Below are 25504 nucleotides of genomic sequence, written 5' to 3'. Positions count from 1 at the left end.
GTAGAAAATGAAAGTAACATTTTAATTGGTTGTCAATTCCAACACTTCAGATGTGTTTTGTGAAGTAATTTACCTCAGGGTATTTAGAGAGGTGTACAGGCTAAATGGTTAAATGGAATTTCAATCAAATTTGTGAAAATGGTAGGGATTGGTATGTAGTATGAGCTAATCTATATTTGGTGAAAGTGTCTCCAGTCGCTTTTCTGTAAACTACTTTCCCACCTTTTTTGATGGTGCGCTTCCCAGGGAGCGACCCGGTACGCGAACTGGCGAGCGCCCCGGTACGCAAACCTTAAGCGTTACGGGAGTCCACCATTTTGTGTTTTGGTCGAATTAAGATACAAGATGGAGGGCAAATAATGTTCAGAATGGGTAGAAGGGGGCACAGTAGACTTATCTTGACCCCCTAGGTTTTCTGAGGGTGGCTGAGGAGGCCCATATGTGCGAAAAAAAACATTTTTTTAAAAATTTAGCGAGGTTAGCTTCCGGTTCGCGTACCGGGTAGCGTCCCAGGGAGCGTACTTTGTTGAAAATTAGAGAAAAATGTTAGAGTAAAATAATAATTGTGAGTGATCAGATGTAGGGTAGCTCTGAGAAGAGCTTTTGGGTTTATGGTACATTTAGGTACTTATAAGTAGGTACCAATGCACAGTCTTAAATTCAGAATGAAAATTCTGTTGCCCTCATCTGAGAAGTGAACTCCATCTCCTCTGTAGATATCTTGCATGTAGTAACGCAAGTTATTGTTGTACAGGGAGCCCATTCCATGGTCTCTCATGTAAGCTGAAACAGATTTGTTTACATGCTTCCTCGACTTCTCAATTTGTGGACAAAATTGTTTTGACCACCTCCATTTCTGTCTTTGGCATATATTTGAATATACCAAGGCAGTCTGAGGAAAAAGTGCCATTAATTGCTCAAAGGTGTCCTTTAAAAGCATTTCCAGACCTACCCCAGTCAAAGTGCCCAAATCATTACCTCCACAGTTTCCAATTAACAGGTCAGGTTTTGGCAAATGCATAAAGGTTTTCACCAATGGTATCAATTGGTGACATTTTAATCCTCTGTGGCCAAACCACTTAATTTCCACATCTTGTAAATTGAGGTTAGGTAAATTCCTGTTCTCAGCATACCTCTGAGCCCAATAGATGTAACTATGTCCAACAATCCAGACAGAAAACATGGTGAGAGAAGGTTCTCCTGCAGTCAGATGAAGTGTGGCAATGAAATGGCAGTTGAAAAAATAAGAGTTTAAAATGAAAAAAACTGTGGAGTTTCTGTGTTAATGAAGCAGTAACAGTGATTGGTGGATTTTGATTGCTGAAAACAGAAAGTTAGGGTGCATGGATGAGTTCTTTGAAAGATGTATTTTGAGTGGTCAAGAAAAAATCATTAAATGAAAGAATGCACTGGATATGAGGTGCACTGAGAGTTCAGAGTTCAATTGCAACATTGTTGTGTGAACTTGCAAACACCAGAGGCCTTCAAGGAGGTGGTTGCTATGCAAAAAAGGCAGAAAGGGCAGAGGGGGGAAGGGTTTTGATTTGAAAAAAAGTGAGGGAAGAGTTTTGATTGGGTGACATGAGAGATATGTGTGAAGAAGTACAGCATTTCTGTGCTTTTGATAGCTGCAGACTCTGGAGTGCATACCTTTTGCTCTGCTGAAGACAAATTGGTGTGTTTCTGAGACTGTTTTGAAACTCAAAGTATTTGCTAAGGTGAGAAAAGATTTCTATAATTTAGATAGAGAATAGTGTGCTTTAAGGAGAAAATTATGAAGAAAGTTGTGTTTTTCAAATGTTGCTTTGTCTCAAGTGTTTTACAAATAGATTTTGTTTCTTTGAGAAATTGTAATTGGAGAAAATGTGAAGTATTAGTACTGACAGGGTTTTTTTGTGCATAGGAGCTGTGGAGTGTTTTCAAATTATGACTTGAAAATCGTTTTTGAGGAAAAGGAATGGTTATAATATTTATGACAAGGACATAATGGTGTATGCTTCTTTATAAGGCAATTGAGTGTCTCTGATGTTATTTTTCCCATTTTAATGTAAGACCTTTCCCTGTGGAGCAAATTGCTTGTAAATATGCTCCCACCTGTGCATGGCAAATTTAGATTTTGAATGTTTGCGTTACATAGCCATGTTAAAAGTGACACAAACATGCTGCAAAGGCAATCAAAAACGCTTTTATGTGTCTTAAGGACATTTTAAGTCATTTCCCCATGTGCAGTGTTTTCAAATTATGATTTGAAAATCGTTTTTGGGGAAAAGGAATGGTTTTAATATTTATGACAAGGACATAATGGTGTATGCTTCTTTATAAGGCAATTGAGTGTCTCTGATGTTATTTTTCCCATTTTAATGTAAGACCTTTCCCTGTGGAGCAAATTCCTTGTAAATATGCTCCCACCTGTGCATGGCAAATTTAGATTTTGAATGTTTGTGTTACATAGCCATGTTAAAAGTGACCCAACCATGCTGGAAAGGCAATCAAAAAACGCTTTCATGTGTCTTAAGGACATTTTAAGTCATTTCCCCATGTGCAGTGTTTTCAAATTATGATTTGAAAATCGTTTTTGGGGAAAAGGAATGGTTTTTAAATTTATGACAAGGACATAATGGTGTATGCTTCTTTATAAGGCATTTCAGTGTCTCTGATGTCATTTTTCCCATATTACATTAAAAGACCTTTCACCGTGGAGCACATTCCTTGTAAATATGGTCCCACCTGTGCATGGTAAATTTAGATTTTGACTGTTTGAGTTACATAGCCATGTTAAAAGTGACCCAAAAAAGTTGCAAAGGCTTTAAAAAAACACTTTCATGTGTCTTAAGGACATTTTAAGTCATTTCCCCGTGGGCAGTGTTTTCAAATTATGACTTGAAAATCGTTTTTGAGGTAAAGGAATGTTGTTAAAATTTATGTGCGCCATATGCCCCCAAATTTCTTTTTCAGGGGTGCAGCAGGGTGTTCTTGAGACACCCCTGCACCTTTGGAAAAATTCCTAATTTGCGATGAGCTATTTGCTAATCGCAAATTGCACCTTCATTCCTATGGGCCTCCTGGCCCATGGAAATGAATGGGTAATTTGCAATTAGCAATTTGCTTATCGCAAATTCGGAATGGTAAAGAATCGCTATTTATTCCTTAAAATTCGCTATTTAGGAAATGCAAAATAGTATGATGATACATATGGCGGTTCATCTCTAACAAGATAAGAAGCTTAGGGATACATTTATGATGACTGGCGCAATGAAGTGGACATCACTTACTTCATTGGTAGGCCTTTACATGTATTATCTCCTCTGTATTCTTCATCAAGCGTAACTTTGATCTGCAATCCTGAGTAGGCCTCACCTTAAACAAACCTCTGGATAGGCCACACCTTATCGTCATCCTGAATTAATCATTTAAAATGCTAGGGACAGATTTATGATAGGTGTATGCCTCTTTTGCGCCACTGTGCGTCACTTTTCTGATGCAGCGGCGGTGCAAAAGATTTGCTATGAGGCGACAAAATTACAAATTGATGCATTTAGGCAGATGTGTCATGGTGTAAAAAAAACGTGCCACATGAAACCGATGCAGCAGTGATGCAAAAGATGCACCATGTTGCAAGACAGGCCTCACTTGGGGCCATATGTATCAAGCTAATTAGCATTCGCAAAGGCCGAAATTCTGCGAATTTCGGCCTTTGCGAATGCTAATTAGACAAATGGTATGTATCAAACAAGTTTGATGCAAAATAAGGAATAGCAAAATTTGCTAATCATTATTTTGCGATTGCACTGAAGGATTTGCAAATTTTGCGATTCCTTAAATGCAATGTATCAAACAAAAAATATGCAAAAAATGCCATTAAGGATTTGCAAATTACCACCAACTTCTAGTTGGTGGTAATTTGCGAATTCTTTTCAAAAAGCTTTTTTTCCAAAAAACAAAAGGTGCCATATGACGCCCATACATGCCCTTAGGGCATGTATGTGCGCCATATGCCCCCAAATTTCTTTTTCAGGGGGTGCAGCAGGGTGTTCTTGAGACACCCCTGCACCCTTGGAAAAATTCCTAATTTGCGATGAGTTAATTGCTAATGGCAAATTGCACCTTCATTCCTATGGGCCTCCTGGCCCATGGAAATGAATGAGTAATTTGCAATTAGCAATTTGCTCATTGCAAATTAGGAATGGTAAAGAATCGCTATTTATTCCTTAAAATTCGATATTTAGGAAATGCAAAATAGTTTGATGATACATATGGCAGTTCATCTCTAACAAGATAAGAAGCATAGGGATAGATTTATGATGACTGACACAATGAAGTGGACATAACTTACTTCATTGGTAGGCCTTTACATGTATTATCTCCTCTGTATTCTTCATCAAGCGTAACTTTGATCTGCAATCCTGAGTAGGCCTCACCTTAAACAAACCTCTGGATAGGCCACACCTTATCGTCATCCTGAATTAATCATTTAAAATGCTAGGGACAGATTTATGATAGGTGTATGCCTCTTGTGCGCCACTGTGCGTCACTTTTCTGATGCAGCGGCGGTGCAAAAGATTTGCTATGAGGCGACAAAATTACAAATTGATGCATTTAGGCAGATGTGTCATGGTGTAAAAAAACCGTGCCACATGAAACCGATGCAGCAGTGATGCAAAAGATGCACCATGTTGCAAGACAGGCCTCACTTGGGGCCATATGTATCAAGCTAATTAGCATTCGCAAAGGCCGAAATTCTGCGAATTTCGGCCTTTGCGAATGCTAATTAGACAAATGGTATGTATCAAACAAGTTTGATGCAAAATAAGGAATAGCAAAATTTGCTATTCCTTATTTTGCGATTGCACTGAAGGATTTGCAAATTTTGCGATTCCTTAAATGCAATGTATCAAACAAAAAATATGCAAAAAATGCCATTAAGGATTTGCAAATTACCACCAACTTCTAGTTGGTGGTAATTTGCGAATTCTTTTCAAAAAGCTTTTTTTCCAAAAAACAAAAGGTGCCATATGACGCCCATACATTCCCTTAGGGCATGTATGTGCGCCATATGCCCCCAAATTTCTTTTTCAGGGGTGCAGCAGGGTGTTCTTGAGACACCCCTGCACCCTTGGAAAAATTCCTAATTTGTGATGAGCTAATTGCTAATCGCAAATTGCACCTTCATTCCTATGGGCCTCCTGGCCCATGGAAATGAATGGATAATTTGCAATTAGCAATTTGCTCATCGCAAATTAGGAATGGTAAAGAATCGCTATTTATTCCTTAAAATTCGCTATTTAGGAAATGCAAAATAGTTTGATGATACATATGGCAGTTCATCTCTAACAAGATAAGAAGCATAGGGATAGATTTATGATGACTGACACAATGAAGTGGACATAACTTACTTCATTGGTAGGCCTTTACATGTATTATCTCCTCAGTATTCTTCATCAAGCGTAACTTTGATCTGCAATCCTGAGTAGGCCTCACCTTAAACAAACCTCTGGATAGGCCACACCTTATCGTCATCCTGAATTAATCATTTAAAATGCTAGGGACAGATTTATGATAGGTGTATGCCTCTTGTGCGCCACTGTGGTCACTTTTCTGATGCAGCGGCGGTGCAAAAGATTTGCTATGAGGCGACAAAATTACAAATTGATGCATTTAGGCAGATGTGTCATGGTGTAAAAAAAACGTGCCACATGAAACCGATGCAGCAGTGATGCAAAAGATGCACCATGTTGCAAGACAGGCCTCACTTGGGGCCATATGTATCAAGCTAATTAGCATTCGCAAAGGCCGAAATTCTGCGAATTTTGGCCTTTGCGAATGCTAATTAGACAAATGGTATGTATCAAACAAGTTTGATGCAAAATAAGGAATAGCAAAATTTGCTATTCCTTATTTTGCGATTGCACTTAAGGATTTGCAAATTTTGCGATTCCTTAAATGCAATGTTCAAACAAAAAATATGCAAAAAATGCCATTAAGGATTTGCAAATTACCACCAACTTCTAGTTGGTGGTAATTTGCGAATTCTTTTCAAAAAGCTTTTTTTCAAAAAAACAAAAGGTGCCATATGATGCCCATACATGCCCTTAGGGCATGTATGTGCGCCATATGCCCCCAAATTTCTTTTTCAGGGGTGCAGCAGGGTGTTCTTGAGACACCCCTGCACCTTTGGAAAAATTCCTAATTTGCGATGAGCTAATTGCTAATCGCAAATTGCACCTTCATTCCTATGGGCCTCCTGGCCCATGGAAATGAATGGGTAATTTGCAATTAGCAATTTGCTTATCGCAAATTCGGAATGGTAAAGAATCGCTATTTATTCCTTAAAATTCGCTATTTAGGAAATGCAAAATAGTATGATGATACATATGGCGGTTCATCTCTAACAAGATAAGAAGCTTAGGGATACATTTATGATGACTGGCGCAATGAAGTGGACATCACTTACTTCATTGGTAGGCCTTTACATGTATTATCTCCTCTGTATTCTTCATCAAGCGTAACTTTGATCTGCAATCCTGAGTAGGCCTCACCTTAAACAAACCTCTGGATAGGCCACACCTTATCGTCATCCTGAATTAATCATTTAAAATGCTAGGGACAGATTTATGATAGGTGTATGCCTCTTTTGCGCCACTGTGCGTCACTTTTCTGATGCAGCGGCGGTGCAAAAGATTTGCTATGAGGCGACAAAATTACAAATTGATGCATTTAGGCAGATGTGTCATGGTGTAAAAAAACCGTGCCACATGAAACCGATGCAGCAGTGATGCAAAAGATGCACCATGTTGCAAGACAGGCCTCACTTGGGGCCATATGTATCAAGCTAATTAGCATTCGCAAAGGCCGAAATTCTGCGAATTTCGGCCTTTGCGAATGCTAATTAGACAAATGGTATGTATCAAACAAGTTTGATGCAAAATAAGGAATAGCAAAATTTGCTAATCATTATTTTGCGATTGCACTGAAGGATTTGCAAATTTTGCGATTCCTTAAATGCAATGTATCAAACAAAAAATATGCAAAAAATGCCATTAAGGATTTGCAAATTACCACCAACTTCTAGTTGGTGGTAATTTGCGAATTCTTTTCAAAAAGCTTTTTTTCCAAAAAACAAAAGGTGCCATATGACGCCCATACATGCCCTTAGGGCATGTATTTGCGCCATATGCCCCCAAATTTCTTTTTCAGGGGGTGCAGCAGGGTGTTCTTGAGACACCCCTGCACCCTTGGAAAAATTCCTAATTTGCGATGAGTTAATTGCTAATGGCAAATTGCACCTTCATTCCTATGGGCCTCCTGGCCCATGGAAATGAATGAGTAATTTGCAATTAGCAATTTGCTCATTGCAAATTAGGAATGGTAAAGAATCGCTATTTATTCCTTAAAATTCGCTATTTAGGAAATGCAAAATAGTTTGATGATACATATGGCAGTTCATCTCTAACAAGATAAGAAGCATAGGGATAGATTTATGATGACTGACACAATGAAGTGGACATAACTTACTTCATTGGTAGGCCTTTACATGTATTATCTCCTCTGTATTCTTCATCAAGCGTAACTTTGATCTGCAATCCTGAGTAGGCCTCACCTTAAACAAACCTCTGGATAGGCCACACCTTATCGTCATCCTGAATTAATCATTTAAAATGCTAGGGACAGATTTATGATAGGTGTATGCCTCTTTTGCGCCACTGTGGTCACTTTTCTGATGCAGCGGCGGTGCAAAAGATTTGCTATGAGGCGACAAAATTACAAATTGATGCATTTAGGCAGATGTGTCATGGTGTAAAAAAACCGTGCCACATGAAACCGATGCAGCAGTGATGCAAAAGATGCACCATGTTGCAAGACAGGCCTCACTTGGGGCCATATGTATCAAGCTAATTAGCATTCGCAAAGGCCGAAATTCTGCGAATTTTGGCCTTTGCGAATGCTAATTAGACAAATGGTATGTATCAAACAAGTTTGATGCAAAATAAGGAATAGCAAAATTTGCTATTCCTTATTTTGCGATTGCACTTAAGGATTTGCAAATTTTGCGATTCCTTAAATGCAATGTTCAAACAAAAAATATGCAAAAAATGCCATTAAGGATTTGCAAATTACCACCAACTTCTAGTTGGTGGTAATTTGCGAATTCTTTTCAAAAAGCTTTTTTTCAAAAAAACAAAAGGTGCCATATGATGCCCATACATGCCCTTAGGGCATGTATGTGCGCCATATGCCCCCAAATTTCTTTTTCAGGGGTGCAGCAGGGTGTTCTTGAGACACCCCTGCACCTTTGGAAAAATTCCTAATTTGCGATGAGCTAATTGCTAATCGCAAATTGCACCTTCATTCCTATGGGCCTCCTGGCCCATGGAAATGAATGAGTAATTTGCAATTAGCAATTTGCTCATCGCAAATTAGGAATGGTAAAGAATAGCTATTTATTCCTTAAAATTCGCTATTTAGGAAATGCAAAATATTTTGATGATACATATGGCAGTTTATCTCTAACAAGATAAGAAGCTTAGGGATAGATTTATGATGACTGGCGCATCACCAGTGATGTGCCAGTCATCCTGTGCCGCTGTTCCGCCACCCATGGTGTGCTGCATTTACAATGCGGCGCAGCATGGGGCAAAAATGGCACAGATGCGTGACGCATCTGTGCCGTTAAGGTGGCGCATTGCTGGAGTTGTATCGCAAGTGCGATGCAGCTCCAGCAACGCTCAGGGGTGCCCCATCTCCACAATGTTGCGTCAAGACCTATGCCTGCTTCAAGCAGGCGCAGGGTTTTGACGCAGCTTTCTCCTATCTGATTGTAAATGCGGCACACCATGGGTGGCAGAGCAGCGGTGCACGTTAACTGGTGCATGCCTGGGGATGTGCCAGTTAACATAAATCTGCCCCTTTACATTTAAGTATGTGCAGGGGACACAGAGTCGGTGAGGCTTATCCAAGGTTAAGAAGAGATGAGTCCTGTTCAGTGAAAAATTAGACATAGGCTTCACCTGCTCAGCATCGCTGGACATGGCTAAATAATAGCTGCAAAATGTTACTCTTGTTAAACAATTTTACTATTATAATCTCTGAGATTTGTCTCTTACTCTGCAACATCTCATTGTTGTTATCTTTCTTTAAAGATAAAGACAACATCAACATGAGCGACAATCAGCAATCAGTTGATTTCGACCTCATCATTGAACTCGTAATTGAAACATCAGTGGATGTTGATCCCTTGGATGATTTAAATCCTGAGGATGAAGAAGAACGTGATGAGGATGCAGATTTGTCAGAATTATATGACATAGGATGGGAAGCTGACGTGCTTGAGCCTATGGAACTATAAACATTTATTTTAAAAATTTATAATAAATAAAAAGTAAAAATGTAAACCGTTTAATTTAAAAATAAAGACACCTTCAAAAACAGGTTATGTGTAGTGTATTCAATAAAATATTAAAATATGCTCATAAAATTAGATCAGATTCACATATAAAATAGCACAGGTAAAATGAATATAAATTCCATTTCTTTTCTGCTATTTCTGTATTCTAAATTTGCCAAGGACTAAAAATTCTTCTATGTAAAAATGTCAAGTAGTGTTTTAAGTTTTTGATTACTGTTATTGATTTACTGTTGGGTAATAGTGGTTAATAACATTTTTTAATATATTTTACCACAGATTCAACTGCAGATCATTTCAAGATTTCACCATGCCAACCAAAGAAAGACTGAGAAAGGCTGCAAAACGTCAAAGACAGCAGGTCAATGAAAAAAAGCAGCAGTCCTCTAACAAAAAGATTTGTCAAGTCACCAAGAAAGCACCGGGTAAGAGTACAAAAACATTCATAAGAAATATCTGTAGTAAAAAAAATATTACTACAGAAAATGTTTCAGTCCAGAAAAAGAGAAGCAATTCAAACGGAAAGGAAAGGCCAATGAAAAATGTTACTGCTAGAGCAAGAGATAACTCTGTGCATGATAGTAGAAGGAAACAACAGTTTAGGGACATTCGTAAACGAATGTTCCGCAACAGGATAATTGGCAATTTGTTAAAAAATATTAAGAAAGGTCAACAGAAAGTGGTTTTTTATAAGAGAAAAAAAAAGTTGAGAAAGTTATTGATCAGGCATTTGAACTTAAACGTAAGTTATTTATTTTGATAATCAATAGAATTAGGAAGCTAAACAAGGCAATTTATGATTTCAAAAGAAATAGTAGATGGAAGAGAATAGTTAATCGTAGTAATTTTTGTGAAGTTTTTTCTGGAGAATGGATGCATAGTTCAAGCTGTGAGGCATTTTTTAATGAGGAGAGTTATTTCCAGGATAATGATTTGGTGCATGCAGTTGACACCAGTGGTCGAGCTTATGAATTGAAAGATGGTTGTCCAGTTGAAAAAGAAAAACTTGTGACAACAGAGGCAGAAGAGGTGTTAGGTAATGAGGTTTTAGGAAGACATCCTAAGGGTCCTGTGTACACCTGGAAGTGTAGTAGTATTTGCAGTGTGCGACAGGATTCCATCAATTTGCTTTGTGATTTTGTACGGTCATTTAATAAGAAAAGTTTGAAGCAGAAAATGAAGTTGTTGCAAGAATTAGATCCTTGCAGAGTGAGAGAAGTGACAGGTTTGCATGGTCATTCACTGGCTTGTCTTTCCAGGAGAGTATGCCAGAGTGTTTTTCATCATTTCAGGATGCTAGCAGTGCATCATAATAAAGTGAGGAAATTAGTTAGAATGTTGTATTATGCTAAGAGTCCAGCAATTATGCTTAAACAATTATGCGCTGCTCTTTTGCATGGTTCTGAAATAGATGTGAAGAATATATGTGAAGAAATTGAGTTTTGTTACTTTGGAAGTAAAGAGGAGAATGTTGAAATTGACCAAGAAGAAGCGGGTAATGTGGAAGATAGTGTACAGGTTTCCAGTACAGATAATTTCCAGAGGGAAATTGCGACGTTTCAGGTCAAATCAAGTGAGAGGCCAAATTTCACTTGTGTGTGTTGTCGACGCACTTATTATAAGAATCAGACTAAGTTAGTGGATTTATATGCAAAAAGTGAAAGGGAAAATAATAGTGAATGGAAGGATTTCCCAACATACTTGATGGTAGAAAATTGTTTTGATTTGGGATTGGATCAACGTGTGTGTACTTATTGTTGTGATAAATTAAATCAAAACCAGATGCCTGCTAGAGCAGTTCATAATAATCTGGAATTGGTTGAGATTCCTTCTGAATTGAAGGATTTAAATACTTATGAATCTATTTTGATTCAAAGTATCCATCCCTTTCAGGCTATTGTAAGAATGGAGCCAAAGACAGGGAAATTGCCTCCATCAGATTTACAGAGAGGATTAAAGGGAAGAGTTGTTTATTTGCCTCTAGATTTGAAGAAAAACATTAACACAATTGGAGTAGAAAAAGTGGAAGAGGAACCTCTGGTTATCTTAGTTAATGGGGTTCCGACAAAGAATAAGAAAATATGGCAAGATTTAGTAGATGTTAGGAAAGTCAAAAGGGCAACATTGTATTTGAAAAAAAATAATAAATACTATAAAAATGTATATGTTGCAGAAGAGGAAGTAAGTGAGGAAGAGGATAGTGATTTGTGTGCTGGTCAAATTGAGAAAGTAGAACCCTCTACTAGTGAAGAAATATATGAACATTATAGTGTTCATCCTTTGCATTCCAAGGAAGTCATGGGGAATGCTATTGAGTTGTTTCAAATGAAACAAGCCAAAGGGAGTCCCATTAGTGTTTGGGAGGAAAGTTTGGAAGCTCGGTGTTTCCCACAGCTTTTTCCAACAGGTCAGGGAGGAAGATATGATGAGCGACCTCATCAAATTCCTGCTTCTGAATACGGGACTTTGCGATTGTATGCAGGAGATGCTAGGTTTCGACAATGCATTCCTTATTTGTTTCATCTCCTGTTTGAAAGCGATCTGTCTGGACTGTCATATGCAGTGAACCACATCTTGAAAAGTGGTATACACATGCAAAACATCTCGGCAAGTGACTTTATGGATAAAGTCAATGTCCAAGACAGTATTTTGGATTCTCACCTGATTAATCTCATGGCGTGTCAGCGTGGTACTAATGAGTACTGGTACCGTCGTCATGGTGATTTAAAATGTATGCTGAGGAACTTAGGAACTCCCACATGGTTCCTCACTCTGAGCTGTGCCGAGTATGGCTGGGAAGACTTACTTGAATTTCTACGAGAGGCAAATGCTAACGTAGAAAACATCGAATTCAAGACACCCGGAGAACTGTGCTCTTTGGATCCAGTCAATGTATGTAGGTACTTCAATCATAGATTTGAAGCTATGATGTCTTTCATCATGAATAAGAAGAATCCACCTCTTGGAGAGGTGTTGGATTTCTTCTGGAGAAAGGAGTACCAAGCAAGAGGTGCTCCTCATATACATATGTTGCTGTGGATCAAGGATGCACCTAAATTTGGAACGGATCCAGAAGACTCAGTGATGAGTTTCATCCAACAGTATTCTACGTGTGCTGTTCCAAACGCAAAGGAGAAGAAAAGCCTAAGAGAAAAAGTTCTACGTTTCCAAAGCCATCGATGTGGAAAGTACTGTCGTCGTAAATTCCGAAACAAGGACAAGTTCTACACCAAATGTCGTTTCGGCTTTCCACGACCGGTGATTTCTAAAGGAAGAGTGAACAGTTTGATGTCTTCGCTGCGACATAATGTGATGAAGAAATCACCTAAAAACACATACAATTTGAAGAGGAACGAAGAGTCTAAATACATCAACGACTACAACCCGGTGATTTTGTCCATGTGGAATGCTAACATGGATATACAGTTTGTGGCTGATAACTGTATGGCTGTGGCTCGGTATGTGACATCTTACATCACCAAAAAAGAGAAGACAGAATTGAAGGATATGTGGGAGGACATTTCCCATGAAAAGAGCCTCAGCAAGAAGTTGTACAGTTTCAGTCTGAAGATGTTGTCGCATCGAGAAATCGGAGCTTACGAATGTTCTGACCGGTTGTCTTCAGCAAGTCTCTATGCCAAGTCCAGGAGTATCGTTTGGGCGAGTCTTGGTCTTGCTGCAAGGCGTAATCGAGTTCTCAAACCTGTGCAGGAAATTAAGTATTTGGCGGAAAAGGAGCCAAACAGTACCGACATTTTGAAGACAAACATGTTGGATACATATTATCCAAATCGAAGCAGTCACCTCGAGAATGTTTGTCTGTATGAGGTTCTTCAAAATTACATATTCAAGAGGAACATCAAAGAAGATACTGAGAAAGGAGTGTATGCTGTAATAGGAAGTGAGGGATGTCTGGTCAAGCAAAGAAAATGCCACTTGATAAACCATCGAAAATTGAGTGGCGAATCTCCTGAAAAAAAAGAGTTTTTCTATTTAGCACTTTTGCAACTTTTCAAGCCTTGGCGTGCAGAAGAGGAACTGCTTGGAGATTTCCTCTGTTACGAAGACTCTTTCAATGCCGCCAAGGAGACCATAGAATGTCCTGCTTTTCCCAAATATGTAGAAATGTTGAATGTGGAAATCGAGCAGGAAGCAACGATTGCAGCCGAGATTGCCAGAGACAGTTCTCAGGACAGTCAGAGTTCTGCTTCATTGAGTCAGGATCCACTAGGAGGACCTGTTATCGAAAATGAAGCTGCCACTGCTATGAATGAAGTGGAAAGAGCCATGGCACATGCTCAGGAGGATGCGGTTAACTTATAAGAGTTGGAAAGACAACTCAACGTTGAGCAGAGGAAAATATATGACGAAGTTACCATGCAAATTGATCATGGATTAAGTCATGACAAGAAAGAGTGCTCATGTACGTCGTTGAAGCCTGTCCGACTGTACGTGAGTGGAGAAGCGGGAACTGGAAAAAGTTTCCTTATTAAAGCAATTTCATGTTATTTGCAGGAAAGGACAGAGTCATCGCTGTCTTGTGTTGTCACCGCTCCAACTGGACTGGCAGCACATAACATTAAAGGGATTACTTTACATCGTTTACTGATGCTGCCAGTGGAGCATGACAACAAATTACAATATCACAAGCTATCTGGAGATGCTTGTTGTGAAGTTTCAAGAGTCTTGAGGAAAATGAAACTTCTTATCATTGACGAAGTAAGCATGGTTTCCAATGTCATGCTTGCTTTTGTGCATTTGAGAATGCAAGAAGTTCTCAAAACAGAGTATGATGTGTTATTTGGTGGCAAACACATCATTGTTTTCGGAGATCTTCTGCAGCTGACACCAGTGAAAGGGCAACCTGTGTTCAAAATGCTCAAGCATGAAGATACCAGGAAGTGCCTAGGGAGCATTGGCAACGTCAATATTTGGTTAAACTTCAATTATGCTGAACTGCATGAAAATATGCGTCAGGCGAAGGATGAAGTTTACAAGACTATTCTACAAGATGTTAGAATTGGAAAAGTGACCGAGCATGGGAAAGAAGCTTTACATGCACGATTACTGTCAAATTTATATCCAGAACAAGATGTTGTGCCTGAGAATATTTTTCAGAAAATTACTGAGAACAAATCTGGAATATGTTTGATGCCAACTCTTGCAGAATGTGCCAAATTCAACAACAAAATGTTGCATTTAGAAAAGCAAGAGATTGTGAAACTGGAAGCTATTGACAGAGTAGAGCATATGGGATCAACAATTATTTTGTCTGAGAATTTGAAAACAAAATTGGATTCATTAGAGAAGAGTATATCTAAAACTGCAGGTTTTGAAAAGACTCTGAATGTGTGCTTGAACTGCCGTATAATTTTAAGAAGGAATTTACATGTTGAAAGAGGTCTGGTAAATGGATCAATGGGTAATGTTGTTGATTTTGTAAAATACAGAAATAGAGATGGAATTGAATTTTTAAAAATTAAATTTGATGGCATTGAGGAAGTACAGCTAATTGGTCGTTGTTCTGCTAGATTTTTGCTTGTAAAAGACTTATATGCTCGCCGTAAGCAGTTTCCTGTTTGCTTGGCATATGCGGTGACAATCCATAAATCGCAAGGTTTAAGTGTAGACAGTGCATTGGTGAATATTGGCAGTTCTGTGTTCAAGGAGGGTATGGCATATGTGGCATTGTCACGAGTTAGAACTTTATCGGGATTGTACTTGATTGAGTGTGATGTCACAAACATTTGTGCGGATCTAGATTGTGTTAATGAATACAATAGGTTAAGAAGAGAGTATGCGCCACATTTGCCTCAATATCCTTTGTTTGAGAAACGTGTGGTAGGCCGGAAACGAAGAAATGTGACCAATACTGGGGAGGTTGTAGCAAAAAGACGAAAAGTCGATGAACCTGAAATTATAAGCAGAAACAAAAAGGATTCTGTTGAAGATGTTGTTAGTTTTCAATTTGAAAACAGTTCTGGTGTCAACTGCTATGCTAATGTAGTGGTTAATGTTTTGTTTTCTCTAGAAAATGTAAAAGAAGAGATTGTGGTCAATTCTGATCAAAGATTTTGCAGTTTGTTAAATTCTGTCTTAGAAAAATGTAGCACTGATAGAACAAACATAGAAAGTGTGTCTGAAATTCGAAATCTGTTAGACAGATGTTCAGGCCAAACACAATTCTCTCAAAATATTCAGCAAGATTGTCAGGAGTTTTTAATGTATATGCTTGATGTATTGCATGCTGAAGGTGTAGATGTAGATCAGCTGTTTGGGCTTTCTTATCAATGGCAGCATGACTGCGAGAACTGTGGGGTATCAAGTACTACTAGTGTAGACTCAGAAAGATTTATATATTTAACTTTGCCAGACAGTAAATCAGTCTCCTTTAATAAGCTAGTAAAAGCAGCTGATCACAACATGGAGTGTAGCCAATGTAAATCTGAAATGATGTCCACATTATTTATACGAACATATGGCCAGTATGTAATTTTAATGTTCCAACGATGTAGGGCTGATGGAACAAAATTGACAACTTTAATTAAAAATGTTGTGGCTTCACAGTTGTCAATATCAGGAAGGACTTTTGTAACTGCAGCAATTATATATCATGATGGTCCTTCAATAACATCAGGACATTACACAGCTTATTTAAAGTCTAGAAATGGCTGGTCATTCTGCAATGATTCTGTTTTAATTTTCAAAAAAAAATTGCCGTATGACCTTAAAAACTCTTACCTGGTGTTTTTAAAACCAAAATTTTAGGGAAAGAATCTCGGGATGTGCTCTGAGGAATTTCAAGAAGTTCTAATGGCTCCTACACGATTTGGCCTTGAGGATAAGTGTAGTTCAGAGACATAACTTCTAACTATAAGACTGGACGTCATGGAGAAATAAGTGCACTTTGAATGAGTTCAGAAAAACTGTTTCTTTTTATAAGCTAATTGAAGCAGCCAATCAAAACATAGAGTAGAGGGAATGTAAGTCTGCAATGCTGTCTACTGTTTTACATTGCTTTGTGATTAAAAGTGATGTAGAGAATTAAATAATTGTAGTAGTCATAGAGGTAGTGTAAGTCTGCTTCATAGTAAGCAGTATCAGTGTCATAGGAAATGTAGAACATGACTGAGCAAGAAGGGGAAGATATTACTAGTCCAGGATTGTGAAAATGATCTTCAACATTTTAATTGTGAAAGTTGCAGAAATACAACATGACGGGATTGGCTTACAAGAATTCCAAGAGTTATAAATGGCTCTGACACGATTTGGCCTTGTGGAAACGTGTGGTAGAGAGCGAGAAGTCATTTATTGTATGTAACATGTTTTTCAAAATGATGGAGGTTTTCTTTCAGAAAGTGGCGGTCTGAAAGTAATAACAGCACAACAGAGTGTAAGCTGTTCATAGGACATCCTTCGACGTCATGGAAAGTAAGTTAACTTTAAGGAGCTCTGAATTCTGATTTGTTATGTTGTATGGGTTTTTTAAACACAATCATTTTGATTGTGGTTTTTTTTCCCCGCTGTTATATGATGAATACCTTCAAGTCACTGTTTTTAGTGAAATTTGATACATTCTGAGAACAGCAAAAATAAACCATTTAACATGCATAATTAATTCTGTACTGTTTGCATTTATGATGTACATGTAGAACTGTGTAGGAGGCATGGAGAAGGTGAGGCTTCTGTAAGTGTCAAAGTTGTTGCATACAGTGCTCTATTCTACGTAGTCTTTCATATGATAGACTACATTTCCACAATGAGATACCTAAGCAAAGGAAACACAGGTGATATGATTGTGGAATGAGCAAAATAAATTGCACGTTTTTCAATTATATTACCTGTGTTTCCTAACATTACACATCATATTGTGTAGGTGAGGTTTAGGCCTGTTCCAGGAGACAGAGGAGGTCTGACATTTGTTCAAGAGTGCAGTGGACATGACTCACTTCGTTGGTAGGCCTCCACATGTATTATCTCCTCTGTATTCTTCAACAAACCTAAATACCATCTGCAACCCTGAGTAGGACTTACCTGAAACAAATCTGTGCATAGGTTACACCTTATTGGCATCTTGAAACAATCATTTAAAATGTTAGGGTCAGATTTATGGTGGCCGTGCGCCTCTTTTGCTGCATTGTGGGTCACTTTTGTGTAAAAGATGCACCATGTTGTAAGATAGATTTCAGTTCATCTCCAGCAAGATACCATCAGTTTAAAATGTATATAATTAGCACTGTGTAGGGGGCATGCAGAAGCTGAAGCTTTTGTAAGTGTCAAAGTTGTTGCATGCAGTCGTGCACTTCTGGGTACTGTTTAATATGCTGCACTACATCTGCACTATGAGATACCTTAGCCTAGGCAACACAGGTGATGTGATTGTGAAATGAGGAAAAAAAACTCCACATTTTTCAATTACATCACCTGTGTTTCCTAAGTTTACGAATGACATTGTGCAGATGAAGTTTAGGTCTGTCCACGGACACAGAAGAGGTCTGGCCTTTGTTCAAGAGTGAAGTGGACATGACTTACTTCATTCACATGTATTATCTCTTCTGTATTCTTCAACAACTCGAAATTTCATTTGGAACCCTGAGTAGGCCTCACCTCAAACAAACCTCTGGATAGGACACATCTTATTGGCATCCTGAAACAAACATTTAAAATGTTAGTGTCTTGCGACACTTTTGTGAAACAACAGCAGTGCAAAAGATGCACCATTTTTTAAGATAGGCCTCACTTCATCTGCATCAAGATACTGTTAGTTTAAAATGTATATCTTTAGGACTGTGTACGGGGCCTGGAGAAGCAGAAGCTTCTGTAAGTGTCAAAGTTGTTGAAAAACTGTTTGTCCTTCAATCTTTTCCCTTGTCTTTTCTAATTTTTAAATACATGTTTTAATATTTTTCAAATGTTTGTTCTCTCTTTCACAGATTGAAAGTATAAAAACAAAAAGTGAGTAAGTTAATGACAACTATAAGGTAAATGTTTTGTACTCTTTTCGTTACATTTCTATCACATTCACCTACTAGTAGTTTGACAGCTTCATTTCTTTAACCCTCAGTTTCCTGCCTTTGCTACTTCCCTCATTCCTTTCTCTATTACCTACTTACTCTCCTCCTTCCACTCCTTTTCTCAGTCCCTCTCTTCTCATAGTTCCTCACTCTTGTTCACTCACTCCGTCTCTATTACTCTTAGTGTCTTTGACTGATCACTCTTTCACTACTTGTTCATTATGCTTCTTCTGTGTAGTTGAAGCACACTAAGGGGCATATTATCAACACAGCCAATAAAATTATTGCTGTTTTTATTGGCAGAAAAGTGTTGCAAAAGTTGTTTTAGCGGCAGTTTTCCGCCGCAAAAGCGGCTTTAGCGACACATTTCTGCCGATAAAAGCTGCAAAACTTTTATTGCCTATGTTGATGATATGGCTCTATGTTATTTACATTTCTTTGCTGTTTCAATTAATCTTTTTCTGTTATTTTTTCTTTTTTGTTTTCTGTTTTTTCTCTCTGTTATTCCACATGTTTTACTCTGAGTTTGAACATTCACTCACATTGTCCAAGAAACTCTTCTTTGTTATTGTTCTACTCTCTTTTTTTTCTTTCACTTCCTTATCTATTTTGTTTTTCACAATTATACCCTCTTAAATCTTTTCTTCGGTAAATAGATCTATTAAACAGTATCTCTGGTTTACTCCCTATAGCTGTCTTTCTTTTAACATCACTCTCTGTTTACTTTCCTTATACTTACTCTTCTTTTTTTTTTTTTTTTTAATTTTTTGGTTCGCTCCCGGTTCTCGAACCGGGAAGCGAACTGGGAAGCGAACTAAAAGAAATAGAGCTTGCCAGAGTGCTAAACATTGTAGCAATTTTTTTTGAAAGGGGAGGTAGTTCTGAAAAGAACTTTTTTTTTAATGTTTTTGTTGTTTTATATTTTTTTTGTATTTTTTGAACATTTTTTGTTTTTTTTGTATTTTTTGAACAATTTTATATATTTTTTTGTTTTTTTGGGGGGGAAACAACAAAAAACAGGCATTGAAAAGGGCTCAACAGGAGCAAAATTATTTTTTGGGGCGTTTAGGGCAATTATGATTTTCATAAGCTACATTTATTAATGTTATGCTCATGTTTCCACAGGAAATCAATGCTCCACAATACAAACAGGTGAACTTGAAGTGTGCAAAGTTCTCTTGAATGTTTGGCACGGTTTCCCGTGCCTCTGCTCCTGACAACGATATTTGAGAAGTTGACCTGGCCACAGGAGTTGTTGTTGGGTTCTCCTGCTGGTCACGTATCTCTGCCCGGCTGTAATTCAATGGATGCCACCTGTTCATGTGCCGATGCATGGTATAGTTCCCATAGCTATACTTTTTATCAGTCCCTCTTGGTAACTTTTCTTTGCAAATGAGGCAGGTGACATACCTCGCATTTACTTTCTTCTGCCCTGGAGGGAGTGAAAAAAACTGGCTTTCCTATGGGAAACCCGGGGCACCTCTTCCAAGAACTGTGGTCCTTCTCTCTCCTCTTCCTCTAGTTCTTCCTCTTCCTCCTCTGTGTTGGTGATGACCTGGGGAGGTGGTCCTCTCTTCCCATGAGGAGGTGGAGGTGGTGGTGGGGGTGCACCAGCTGAAGCAACTACTGAAGCCATTGCTCAAGTATGAAATAAGGTCTTCCTCTCACAAAGATGAAAGTCAGAGTGAGGAAAGAAGGAGGGGTTTTCATCATTTGGGAAAAACAATATTTCTAAACCAATGAAAAGTGTTATTTTTAGGTCACCTGACCTAGCCTTACATCATTATGAAACCAAAAGTGAAATGAACCAATGAAACGTTTTATTAACAAGTCACATGACCTGTTACGCTTATGTTACGCGCTGCGGAACGCGCCCCGGATCGCTTCCGGGTAGCTGCGCTTCGCGCCTCGGTTCGCGCTCCGGAGCACTTCCGGGTGCGCTAACGCGGCGCGTCATAAGACGCATTACGCGACAACGTGATATGTCGCGCTTCCGCGACGCGTCACGATGTTCATTTCTAACGCGGCAGTTCCGCAAACGGAACGTTTACCGGTTCGCGGACTGGGTCGCGGCATCAAGGTGAGCTAACGGGAAGCTTCCCGGTTCGCGAACCGGGAGCGAAGAAAAAAATATATAAATTTTTTTTTTTATTAATAAACATATAAAATATATTTTTGGATTTAAAGAAGAATACATTTTACAGCTACAGATATTAGCTTTTAAAAAACCAATGAAATTCACTGAAAAAACCATAGGTTATAGACCATATATAGTTAGGAATTTGCATTTACAAAACCTTGAAAATTCAATGAAAAAACCATAGGTGATGTCATTTGAGATGTCATCAGTGATGTCATCAGTGATGTCACTGACCATGTCATGAATGATGTAATATGTGACATGATCAGCAGTGGATTGCGGGTGCGCGATATATAGTTAGTACAACTAACTATATATGGAATTTCAATGGTTTCTGTGTGAGTAAAATAAGGTTTTTTAAATGCAAATTCCTAACTATATATGGTCTATAACCTATGGTTTTTTCAGTGAATATATATATAATTGAAAAAAACATAGGTTTCAGGGCTGTTATAGTTAGCTGGACATTTCACTCGTACAAAACCATTGAAATTCCTCCGTTATAGTTAGTTCTGCTAACTATAACTCGAGCGCCCGTAATGCACGCTGATGATGTCACATATTACATCATTAATTTGTCAGTGAATTTCTAAGGTTTTTTAAATGCTAATTCCTATCTACAAAATTTCTGAACCTTTGCTTTTTTCAGTGAATTTCGAAGGTTTTTTAAATGATAATCTTTAAATGTAATAATAGTTATATGTATTTTTTATACTGATTTTCTACAGTTTTTTAACTGTTTATTTTTACATATTTTATTTTTTAAATTACATTATATGTTTTTAATATAAATGGGCAAAAAAATGTTTTTTAAAATATTGAAACTGAAATATTGTTTTTTTTGTTTTATATTTTTATTTTAATATATTTATATTATTTTCTTTGTTATTTTTTTTCCAATTTTTTTTTGGAGTCGCGTATCCAAAGCGTACCTTTCACGATTGGTGCGCGGATTCTAGCCGCCATTTTAGAAATGTTGTGAAGGATCCGCGTGACGTCATATATGTTTTGGGCGCGGTGGGTGCGCGGCTCCCGCAAAAACATTTTTATGTCTTAAATGATATATATATATGTCTTTAATATACATATTAGGGCAAGACATTATCTAAGGTATTCATTAAAATAATATATTTTTACTTGTAATAAACTTATATGACTTTTAAATGCAATTTTGCGAAGTCGCCTAGGGTGCGCGCTGCGTGTGCGCATGGTGCGCGGATCCCATGTGACCTGACAAAAAAAGATTTGATTGGTTCATAACATTTCCTATTGTAACTATTGGAGGACCCCACCCATTTCAATCATTCTTCTTTGACCTTCTTTGGAGAGTCATCTCTGTGCTTGGAAGAACCCTATTTCCATCAATTTTTTTGTGGTGTTTTTTAAAACTAAAAGAACATGGCTTCAGGACAGCAGCCACAGGAGGAGTCAGAACATTCTTCGGAGGAATTTTACCAGAAGCTCCATGTCGTCAAAGGCCAGTGTCAGTGGTGTGGAAGTTCTTCACTTTTCCGGAAGGGCAGATAAAGTCAACGCCACTAAGGTCACCTGCTGGATCTGTGAGCGAGTCTTGTCCAGAGGTAGTGCCGAAGAGAAATATTCTTGTGGTACTGCCTCCATGTACAAGCATCGAAAGACTCTACATCCGGTCAATCTGGCTCGGGAGGAGTGTAGGAGAGCAGAGAGGAACCCTCCACCTGCAGTTCCTGGTACCTCTGGAACATCTACAGCTGCATCACCACCGGACATACGCCCTGAATTTGCTTTACTTAAACAGCACTGCGTAAAGTGCAACAAACTTATTTATTTTGGGGAACAGTCTGTCGATCCAGTTTGTGCTGCGCAACGCAATCATCGTTGCTAGACTTTTGTTTGTTTTTTTCTTTGCGAATGCCAGTTAATTCCTGAACACCAAAAATATTTCAAAATTGTTCAGAAAAATACAAAACAAATATAAAAGAAAAAAAGAAGAAGAAAAAAGTTCTTCTCAGAACTAACGTCTCTGGTTAAAGAAATAACTATATTTGTATGTTAATGTGTGAAAGTTTGGTTGAATGTATGTGTAGAGCATAATTGCCTGAAAGAATGCATTAGTAGTGTATGGTGAATGTATAAGTGCAGAACTATAAGGAAGTGCTGCAGCGTGACACTGTAAGCTCTTTAGCTACACTGTGCTGTGGTACTTCCGAAGCACAGGGATGGGACATATGTACATAAATATGTTACAACTCTATGCTTCCCTCTGCACTGCTGCACAAACTGCAGACATACAGTGACACAGGCATCCTAGCTTGTCTGTATCATGAAGAGATTGTTTTGTGCAGGAAGGGACACCTTCCTGCACAAAAACAATCAGTGAAGACATTTTCCTCTTTCAATGTATGCTGTGCAATGTAGCATACTTTGAAAGAGAAAAAATGAGGAGAAATGAAAACAATTATCCTTGTTGTGCCTTGCTACACCAACTGGAGGATAGTGCAGCATTCACAAGCATCTCCAGATTTATAATTTCCGATAAATCTGGAGATGTGTCTTGTTCTATGAGTGTTGTGTGGAAACACCCACAGCAACACTTATGGAATGCCCTTTCAATGCAAAGTGGTGTGTATGAAGAGGTCGTATTTACAAGGAGAAGAAAAGCTACACAGGGAGCCTTTTCCTCTCCTTGTAGATATAAAGAGTGTCTGGAGCCATCACTATGTTACAAAAAGTGACATATTTTTGGTACAGGATGCTTCTTAATCTGTCGCATAAGTGCTTAGGTATTGGCAAACTATTACAATAAAACCATATTGCTAGTTGATTGATTGAAAAATTGTATGAGAGTGACAGGAGATAAGCACAGAGATATCTCTCCAAAGATGCTCAAAGAAGAAGGATTGAAATGGTTGCGGTCTTTCAATAGGTACAATGGGAAATGTTTTCTTAGAGATTCCAAAACTTCATATGTATAAACTGGGTATTTTGAAAAGTGTATTAAACTCTGTAGCTTCTTGCAGGTCTGCATGTGTGGCGGGGTATCAGTGACTGAGAGTAGACCAGGTCGTTTCAAATAGGGTTTTATCTTTCCAAACACTCTTTTTTTTCTACTTGTCAGTCTTTCGTTTGCAAATGTTGCGGGATCCGTTTTGCCTCTATGTCTAGGAGCCAGACTGTAGGGAATCCGCCTTGTTCTGGAGGGTCCCGCCCAGCTGTTCCCTTGTTTCGAACGACCTGTGGCAGTAGCTCATAGCAACCAAAAGAAAACAAATAAATATATATATCAGGACTGCCGTCCTACTATGCAACTCAGACACCAGGGACCGGGGGTGAGGGAGACACCTTTCTTCTGTGCACAGCGTGTAATCGCACACAAACGGCGAGGGGAGGGGGTTTATGTACAGGGAGTATTTACACTGTGTGCAGGCAGACCAATGGTGTAGGGCCTAGTATCACACGTTCGGGTGGTCTCTTTTCTCAACCCAGCCCGCTACTTTGCCCCGTACCTGTTCCAGCCACGCTCCTCCCCTGGGAACATGGCAGGGCAACTCGTGGTGCAGTTGGCCTCCTGGCTTTGAAGGGGTGGTAATTGGGCCCAGCCTTCGCTCTTCCTCGTCTTCTTCCACAGTCCGGTCTCTAGATCTAAAGAGAATACATGCAGTCCAGTAAGCACCACTGCGCTGCGTTGCAGACAGGTAGTCTAGGTTGTGCCCCTTTTTACATCTCTCTGCAATGCAGTTCTGTGGTGCTTACTAGACATATGTAGTGGGCTAGTTGGACTCTAAGAACCCTCAGGATTCAATGTGACTTAATCTCCCAACACAAAAAGGTTATATGGCGTGTTTACACAGTGGTGAAGGGAGGGGATGGGGTCTGATGTGACATGTGCAAACACACCCTGTGGCGTGTTTTAAGTTGAGGAATTAAGTCCCCTTTAATCCTGAAAGTCCCTGGGTCCAACTAGCCCACCATGTCTCTCTATTAAACATCATAGAGCTGCGTTGCAGAGATGTGGTCCGAGGCCATGCCCCATTTTACACCTTTCTGCAATGCAACTCTGTGGCACTTACTGCACATACCTGGTCGGTTAGTTGACCCCCAGAGACCCTCAGGATTCAAGGGGACTTTATCCCCTAACTTAAAATGCCCACAGAGCGTGTTTGCACACATGTCAACTCAGTCCCCCCGTTCTTCACCAGTGTGCAAATGCAGCCCATTGTGCGTTTTAATACTTAGTTCATCTTACCTTGACAGTAGTAGATATGAAAAAATGCTAAACATTTTTTGCAGTTGTTTTTTATAATTTAAATTTCTGAAAATTACATATTTAAGAATTAGGATCTGTGAAAGAGAAGAAAAAATACAGTTATAATATATGACATCAAATTTTTTAAAACACATCATAATTTTAACATCATATAAATTATTTTGTTTGCCTTTTTTGCTGTTCTCAGAATATATTGAATTTCACTACAAACAGTGATTTCAATGTTACTCATCACATAACAGCGGGCAAAAAAAAAACAATCAATAAGATTGTTTAAAAAAAACAAATCTGTGTCAAAAATATTTTTTATATACTCAACTATTTCTGAACATTGCATAAAAACAACATCCTCAATAACATACCATATAATACAAATCACACATATATAAAATGCTTCCTTCTAAGAGAATTTTCCTACTTGAATATGAAAGAACTCAAATAATGATTCTTTTAATTTTCATGCCCTGTAAATTATGTTATTTAAAAATATATGCTGTGAGAATGTGCAAAAAAAGTCCTTAATTCAAAGGTATACCTTCCCTCTAGGCCAAATGGTATTCCTGAAATCCTTTATACTGAAATTGTCCAATAGTAACATATTCCTAATAGACAGAATTATATTCTTAAAACTTTGGCTTTCAAAATATTAGGTAGGAATTTGATAATTTGTTAAGCAAACGTTTTAAAAAACCAATTAAGCATCA

Source organism: Lissotriton helveticus, chromosome 5_1 (assembly GCF_964261635.1).
Source record: "Lissotriton helveticus chromosome 5_1, aLisHel1.1, whole genome shotgun sequence".
Classification (NCBI taxonomy): Eukaryota; Metazoa; Chordata; class Amphibia; order Caudata; family Salamandridae; genus Lissotriton; species Lissotriton helveticus.
Note: the sequence above shows the minus strand (reverse complement) of the source record.